Source organism: Arachis duranensis, chromosome 2, assembly GCF_000817695.3.
Source record: "Arachis duranensis cultivar V14167 chromosome 2, aradu.V14167.gnm2.J7QH, whole genome shotgun sequence".
Classification (NCBI taxonomy): domain Eukaryota; kingdom Viridiplantae; phylum Streptophyta; class Magnoliopsida; order Fabales; family Fabaceae; genus Arachis; species Arachis duranensis.
This window is the reverse complement of record NC_029773.3, coordinates 85,765,200-85,772,839: the sequence shown is the minus strand read 5'-3', so window position 1 is coordinate 85,772,839 and position 7,640 is coordinate 85,765,200. Positions and strand designations below refer to the sequence as shown.

The following is a 7,640-nucleotide window of genomic DNA, read 5'->3' as shown; positions in this document are numbered from 1 at the left end:
AATAAGCAGCGACTAAAAAGTATTAACGAGAAAAAGCTCAAGAAAGTGCAGAAATATAAGATATAACAGAAATATATCTTCTCAGGGCCACTACTGTTCATTAATGTTGAAAAACTATAGCAAAAGTAAGGGGATAATTCATCAACAGAAAATTTAAATTCCACAACAAAGACTGAGTATATAAAATACAAAAATGAACTACTTGTCATTTATAATTATGCCTCCCTTCGCACAAAATAAAGCTTGCCCATAATATGAAGGACGACAACAAATGCAATGAAGCCAATGCTCATTACAAGAACCACATTTAGAGAGATCTTGAGCCCTGGTCATCATTAGTGTAGAATTGAAGCATAGTTCCGGGTGCTCCACCGGAGGCACCACCGCTGGTTGCTCTCCTTCTCCTCGAGCTAGCAGCTGCTGCTGCACTTCCTCTTGGGGGAGCTGTTCCTCCTAAAGCATTTTTCTATAACTTACATTCAAACAACGATAATGTTAAAACTAACATCTTAATGTAAATATCATCTTAAAATCAATAGACACAAATTTAGTTTCTCATAAATTACACACTACCGCCACACAATAAAAAGACATAAATAAACTCTGAAAGGAATTATAAAGTATGGAATAACAATAAATTAACCACATAACGAACATAAAAAAAGATTTGGCAAACTAATATTAATTTTGATTTCTTATCCTTCTCCTTCAAGTTTACTAATGTTATTAGAATCTTTGCTAGAGTGCTGCACCAACCATATATAATATGATGGAATCAACTAGTCACATGTAAGTTTGAAATCTAGAACCATGGTTCTAAATTGCGGTTGCAATGTGAATACTGTGATTGCAAAAACTTGCATAAGAAACGCAACTGTGCTTCTGTAATCACAACAATTCAAAACCCTAATTCTAAAAGCAAAATTCAAGATCTAAAAATTAAGTTCATGCAGAGATCAAGTAATCGATTTTTGAACTAGCAATCGATTTTTAATATGGTATATTATTATTTTATTATAAAATTAAAATTTAAAAAATAAAATTTATTTACATATTGTTTACTATTTCAAGCTGTAATATTAATGATTTGATAAATCAAAAGAAAAAAAAAATAAAAGTTGAGAGAAAAAAAGTTTTTTTCATTTTAAAAATTTTAAATGAATGAAAAATTTTGTAATTTTTTTGGTGACTGAAAAATTTTGTAATTAACCTTATGTATTCTACTATAATTAATTAATAATATTAATATTAAACTAATAAAAAATAATTTAAATAACACCCTCTCTTAAGTCAGTTTAAGTTCTTTTGAATCAACAAAGGATGACTTTGATGAGGATAAAGTGAGTCAATCTTAAGAGAATTTAAATCTTTTGCTGAAAAATATGTTTGTTATTTTCTTTTAAACATGTCTCTTTCATAATGAATGAATATGCTATAAATTTTAAAAAAATATTAAAAAATTTTTAATTAATATTATGTACTTTTTTATGTACTCCTACTATAATTAATTATTGTTAACATTAAACTAATAAAAAATAATTTAGATAATACCTTATTCAAAAAAATTTCACAAAAGTATGGGATGAAGACAAATAAGATCATTTGATTTACATGTTTCAAAATTTTTAAATTCATCATATTGAAATTTGATAATCCGATTTAAATAAACATTTAAAAATTTGTAATTTTAGTTTAATACAACACTTCTAAAATTGTACCGTTTCAGTTTTTGCATTAAATTAGACGGTGAAATTTATATTTATAAATTATTTCACACTTAGATATAATATCTTAATAATTCATAATACTAAAAAATACCAATTTTAACACAATAAAAAAATTTTGTGCATGCAGCCCTAGTTTTTTTCCTTTTCATTATTTGCTTTTAATTTTATTATTGTAATCCCAGTTCTTAGAATAGAATTCATCATTTACTAATTCAATTTAAAGCGTAGAATATATGCTCTTGTCTTGTTAAGTAAAAAAAAAACATTTATTCATCATGATGAATTATATAAGTGACTAATATGTCAGAACTTAAAAGAGTAAAAATATTGCCGTAGTAGCTACAAGATTAGCTAAGTTTAATTTTCCATTATTCTTGAGAACTTGCTTTAAATGAAACAGTAAATTTCGTTGTAAGAACTTCAATTTACATATTCATACATAGTATCAGATATAATTATTCATATATTTTTAACTATTAATTTAAATTTTTAAAATAAACTATTTCATGACATAATATTAGAATTTTTTTTATAACTAGAACGTCTAAAATTTCATTATTCTTACCCCCAAAATATAAAACTTTAAGCATAAAGCAAAAAAATAAATTAAAAAAAAAAACTATACAAAATTCATATACTTCAAATCCAAAAATGCTCTTACATAAAAGATCGTGCTAAATATAAATATTCACGTGCTTTTATTTATCAACTTAGCATTTTGGATTAAGTGGTTGTATGAGCACAATATTTGACATATCATCCCCATCAAATTAGTTGAAAAAAATAATCTAAAATAGATAAATACAATACAACAAAGAATCAAAATGAACAGTATCTCTCTCAATAAAAGAGGATCACTGGATCAGGGTACTGTATGTGTGCACGATGCAATATAATTGACTGCAAGAAAGAAAGAAAAGAATGGTAAAAAGAAAGTGTGAATGAAATTAATGGGTGAAGTGAGAGGTGGGTCACAAGCATTGATCAAGTTCTGAAAGGGTTAGAAAACAAGATGGTGTCTAAAGCATAACATCTTCATTGTAGCACTGACCCTCCTTATTAGGGTTTTTCATTCATTTTTATTTTTGAAGGCAAAAAGTGTGTGTGTTACAGACACTCCCTCCATTTCCCAGTGTTGGTCTTTTAAATTTGTTGTGTATTAATTAGAAATGGCAAATAATTAATTGCCTTAGAATTTTAAAAATAACATAAGCTAAGTAATAAAATAACTAAAATACCTCATAACTACTTTCATATATCCTATAATGAGTGTAACTTAGTAAGGATAAAAATGCCATAAATTTTTTTTTGTATGATGAAGCTTTGAAATGACAATCAATTTAATAAGATAGGTTAAATTTTTTAAAAGACCCAACATGATGAAACAAATTAAATATTTAAGAAATGTATGTCTTCATAACATTTATTTTAAAAAGTCCCATTAGAATTGATAATTAAACCCTAGATTGAAGCAATAGTAATAGAAAGAACAAAGATTTGATTTGATGGAGAGAAAATTAGAAGTAATGATGAAATGGAATTGTAGTAAAACGAGGAGATGACAGAGACTGTGAAAGCCTCTTAAGTTTGAAAACAACAGATGAATGAGGCAAAGCTAATCACTCCCATGCACACGTCCCTTTCCCTCTCTCTTCCCCCACCTCTGCCGCCTCTGCATTCTCTCTCTCTCTCTTTCTCTCTCTATTATACACACACCAACCCATTGGGAATGCCAACATTTTAAATCATTTTTTCTCTTAAAAAGAAAAAAATTGCTACTACTAGCTACTACTACTAAACTTGTCCTATACATACTTACATTGTTTGAAACTTGAAAGAGTAATTCTACTTAGATTTCTAAGAGTAAATTGTTAAAAATGTATTTAAATTAGCAAATTATTGACAACAACATTTTTTTTAAATTATTTATGAAAATATATTTTCAAAGTGACAATAATTTGTATTTGACAAACTAATTGTGTATTTGATTTGAAATTTTGTGAGAATATTTGTATAAATATTTAAAAAATTGTATGCAAAAAATGAAACCAAAATTTAATCTATAATTTTTTATTTTTTAAAAATATTTTTGGTTATTGATAAAAAAATACAAAAGGATTCCATTATTTATGAAATCACAAAATTTAAAGGATAAAAAATTCTAAATTTTTAATTATTCTTGCAAAAAATCTCGTTAAAAGTCTTATTTATCTCTAAAACTCTTTAAGAATATATATCTAATGGTTGAATATTTTTATTATGTTTTAAAATAGTTTGAGAATAATTTTGTTATTAAAAGTTCAAAAGATATTTTTATTAACAATTTGATCATTTAAAAATATTTTTTTGTGGATTACTCTATTTCAATTAGTCTAAAACTGGTTCATTTTATTTAAAAATTAATTTTTAAATTTAAGTCTTATTATAGAGTTTTTAAAAATTTAAATAAAAAATATTATATATTCTCGTACGTATTATAGACCGATCTAAGCTGAATTGATGTAACATACACATTATGCTAATAATATATTAATATCTTTTTATTTAGACTTTCTTTATAGGTTGTAGTAATTGTATATTAGTACTTTTTACAGAGAGTTGAGCTATAAAAACTAAAAAGGAATACTTGCATTGTAGACTAGAATAGACTACAATGGTGAGAATGTTGTGCCTAATATACTAGATGCAGGAATTGGAAGATTAAATTTGGATGAGTGGCAATAAAGTAAAATTGTTATAGGCGTTGACCTAAAGGGACAACAATTTCTTGTTTTGACTTATTCATTGTTGTTATATTGGTGTATGCTGTAATTATCTTTTAATTTAATTTGCTGATATAGGACACAAGAAATAGATCAAAGCAAGACACTTCTTTTTCCCTATAAATTTTTTTGGGGACAAGTTATTTACTCCGAGGGAGTTTTAATTTTGTTATAAAACTACTTCTTTCACGACTCTTTAAGCAGAAGTCTGAATTTTTGTATAAGTTTTTTTCTTTTTATTTATTTATTTTAGGTTAGATTGTTTTTAGAGTCAATAAAATTTGAATTCTAATTTTCTAAGTTATAAAAGTTTTGATATTATGTTAAAAATTTATTTTTCAAAAATTAAAATTAATAAAAAATATTAATTAAGATTAAACTATCGTTTTTATTCTCAATATTTAAGATAAGTTTAAAGTTTTTTTTAATGTTTAAATCATCCTATTATTAAATTTTTAATGTTTCAAAATCGTCTTAATATTATCCTGCTATTAGAAATCTATTAACTGAATTGACGGTGGGACAAAATTGAGAAAATTTTAAAATGTTATAAACTTAAATAGGATGAAAATATTGAGGAGACAAAAATTATACATTACTCTTAGAAGAATTACCAAATTAAGTAAAATAAAATTAAATTTTAATGGATTAAACTACATTACAAATTCAAAAATTTTACTCATCACGGAATATTTATAAAATGATTAGTAGATAAACTTTAAAAAAAAGTGCAGGATAAATATATAATAAAAAATTATAACTTTTATCTTTAATGTATTGGACTTTTTAATATTTAATTTAAATAAATTTTATTTTTTACTTTAAAATAAATTTTAATTTTAATCTTTAATAATATTAATTTTTTTAGAATATATAGTCATTCAATTATTTTTTAATCACATATCTCTAACGTTACTTTTCAATTAAAATTAGATAAATTTATGGATGTATATGTTTTTTGTTTCTTAGCGTTTATGTTTATAGTTAATTTTACCATAAATATTTTATTTATTTTAATTTTTTTATTTAAATATATTTAATTTTAATTTTAATATTATGTCATAATATTATTTTTTTTTAAATTTAAATTGATAAGAAGAAACACATAATAATATATTAAAATATTCACTAAAAATACAATTATGACAAATAAAATATTAAGAATAAAATTAAAATTAAAGGTAAATATACTTATTCCAATAAAAGCGATCTGAACTCGTGGATAGCAATAGGTTGAATTTTGAGAAAACTTTGTCGACAAGATTAGTAGTTTAATACCGGATAAGTCATAAACTTTCTTAATAAAGAGTCATTCCACTTACTTCTTTATATTTGGGATTAGGTAATTTTCGGCTAACCTTTAGTATAAAAAGAACTGACTTCTGACAAGTGAAATTATTAAGATATAATAAGTTTTGAGTAGTACTACTTTGTTTTACCAACATGGATCCAAGTAAGGTAATAGATACTCTTAATTTTTATTCAAGATTTTGAGTTTGAATTTTAAAAATAAAAATATGTACTATATAAGATTCCTATTTTCTTTATAAGATCTCACTTAAATTGGGTCAGGTTAACCGGACACCCGCCTATTACTAAAAACAAATGAACTTATCAATACCCAATAAAAAAATGTTGAATCTTAAATAAACTATATTAATAAGATCAATGTTTTTGGTTCATTTTCAATGGATTCTTTTTTACTTGTATGCAACTCTTATTTTTAAAAATACTCTCCTAACTCATGATTGAATAGTTTGAATGGTGTAGATTTATCGAAAAGCTAATAACATGGTGCAGATGACCTTATAAACAAGGAATATATTTAAACTTTGCGGTTTATTGTCTATTTTAATGTTCCTATCAAGATTATTTATATAAACCGCAACAAATATATTTGAATTATCTACTTGGCATTGATACTTTGAATTTGTATCCATAAAAATATATTTAAAATATTTAAAAATTCAATAAAAATAATAATAAAAATATTTATTTTTTATTAGTGATTTTTATATTTGACAAACTACTTATACATTTAATTTAAATTTTATAAAAATATTTGGATAACTATTTAAAAAGTATATATAATAAAGGATAAAAATTTGATGGCTAGATTTTTTTCTTTTTTTAAAAGTATTCTTAGCAAAAAATCGCAAAAAAATTTAATGTAAAATCACTAAATTTTAGGAATGAAAATATCTCATTCTTTTTATCATATTTACAAAAAATCATATCAAAATTTAATTTCTAAAATATTTTTTGAGAATATACATTTAACGTTGAATATTTTTATCGTATTTTTAAATAATTTAAAGGTATATTTTACGATAACAAAATTTAGGATATTTTTATTGGTGTTAAAATAATTAGAATGCAATTTTAGTGGTTTATTCTTTCTTAAGTGATGATTAGAGATGGATTTATTTTTCACACCTCACAACACAGTTTTCTTCTATCTCAAGGATTCTTTTTATTATAAAATAAAAAAAAACTTTGTTTTTCAAAAGAATATTAAAACTTTATATCCCATAATCTAACTTTTTTTTTGAGTGGGGATAAGTTTATTGTTTTTCCAGCGAACTTTAAATTTTTAAGTTTTTCTTTGTGTTAAAGAACACCATTCTTACTACACTATTGTTGCATGTGACATATACAATTGAATAAATAATAATTTGAACATATGATTTCATTTTATTTTTTTTTATAAGTTTTTAAGGGTATGTATTTTTTAAAAAATTAATGTGAAAAAGTCACATTTATTGTCTATCTAGTATTCAACTTTTTAACTTTTTTTCTCACTCAAATTAAACCAAATTATATTTTTTTAAATTAAAAATTTTGATCATAATATATATTTTTTTCCAAATTAAAAGCACATAAACGATTATGAAGTTTAGGAATTTGAAGTTCGGCAAAAGAGGCAACTTTATGAATTTTATTTAATATTTATTAATTTTAAAAATAATTAATAAACATTAAATAAGAAAAATTTTAATATTTTTGACTAATTTTTTTTATATCAAAGCTCTCCGTTTTCTATAATATAATGGAGTGGTGTGAATCCATATTATCAAGGTATAAGATGAGGTTTGAATAGTAATAATTTGGAGTTAGAAGAAAAAGCATATAGACACAAGAGTGAAGACCA

At 23.5% G+C, this 7,640-nt stretch overlaps 1 pseudogene; it reads right to left on the bottom strand.

The window, feature by feature from the left end:
* Positions 1-215: 215 nt before the first annotated feature.
* On the bottom strand, positions 216-2,168 carry LOC107475639 (protein transport protein Sec61 subunit beta-like; annotated as a pseudogene).
* Positions 2,169-7,640: the final 5,472 nt, after the last annotated feature.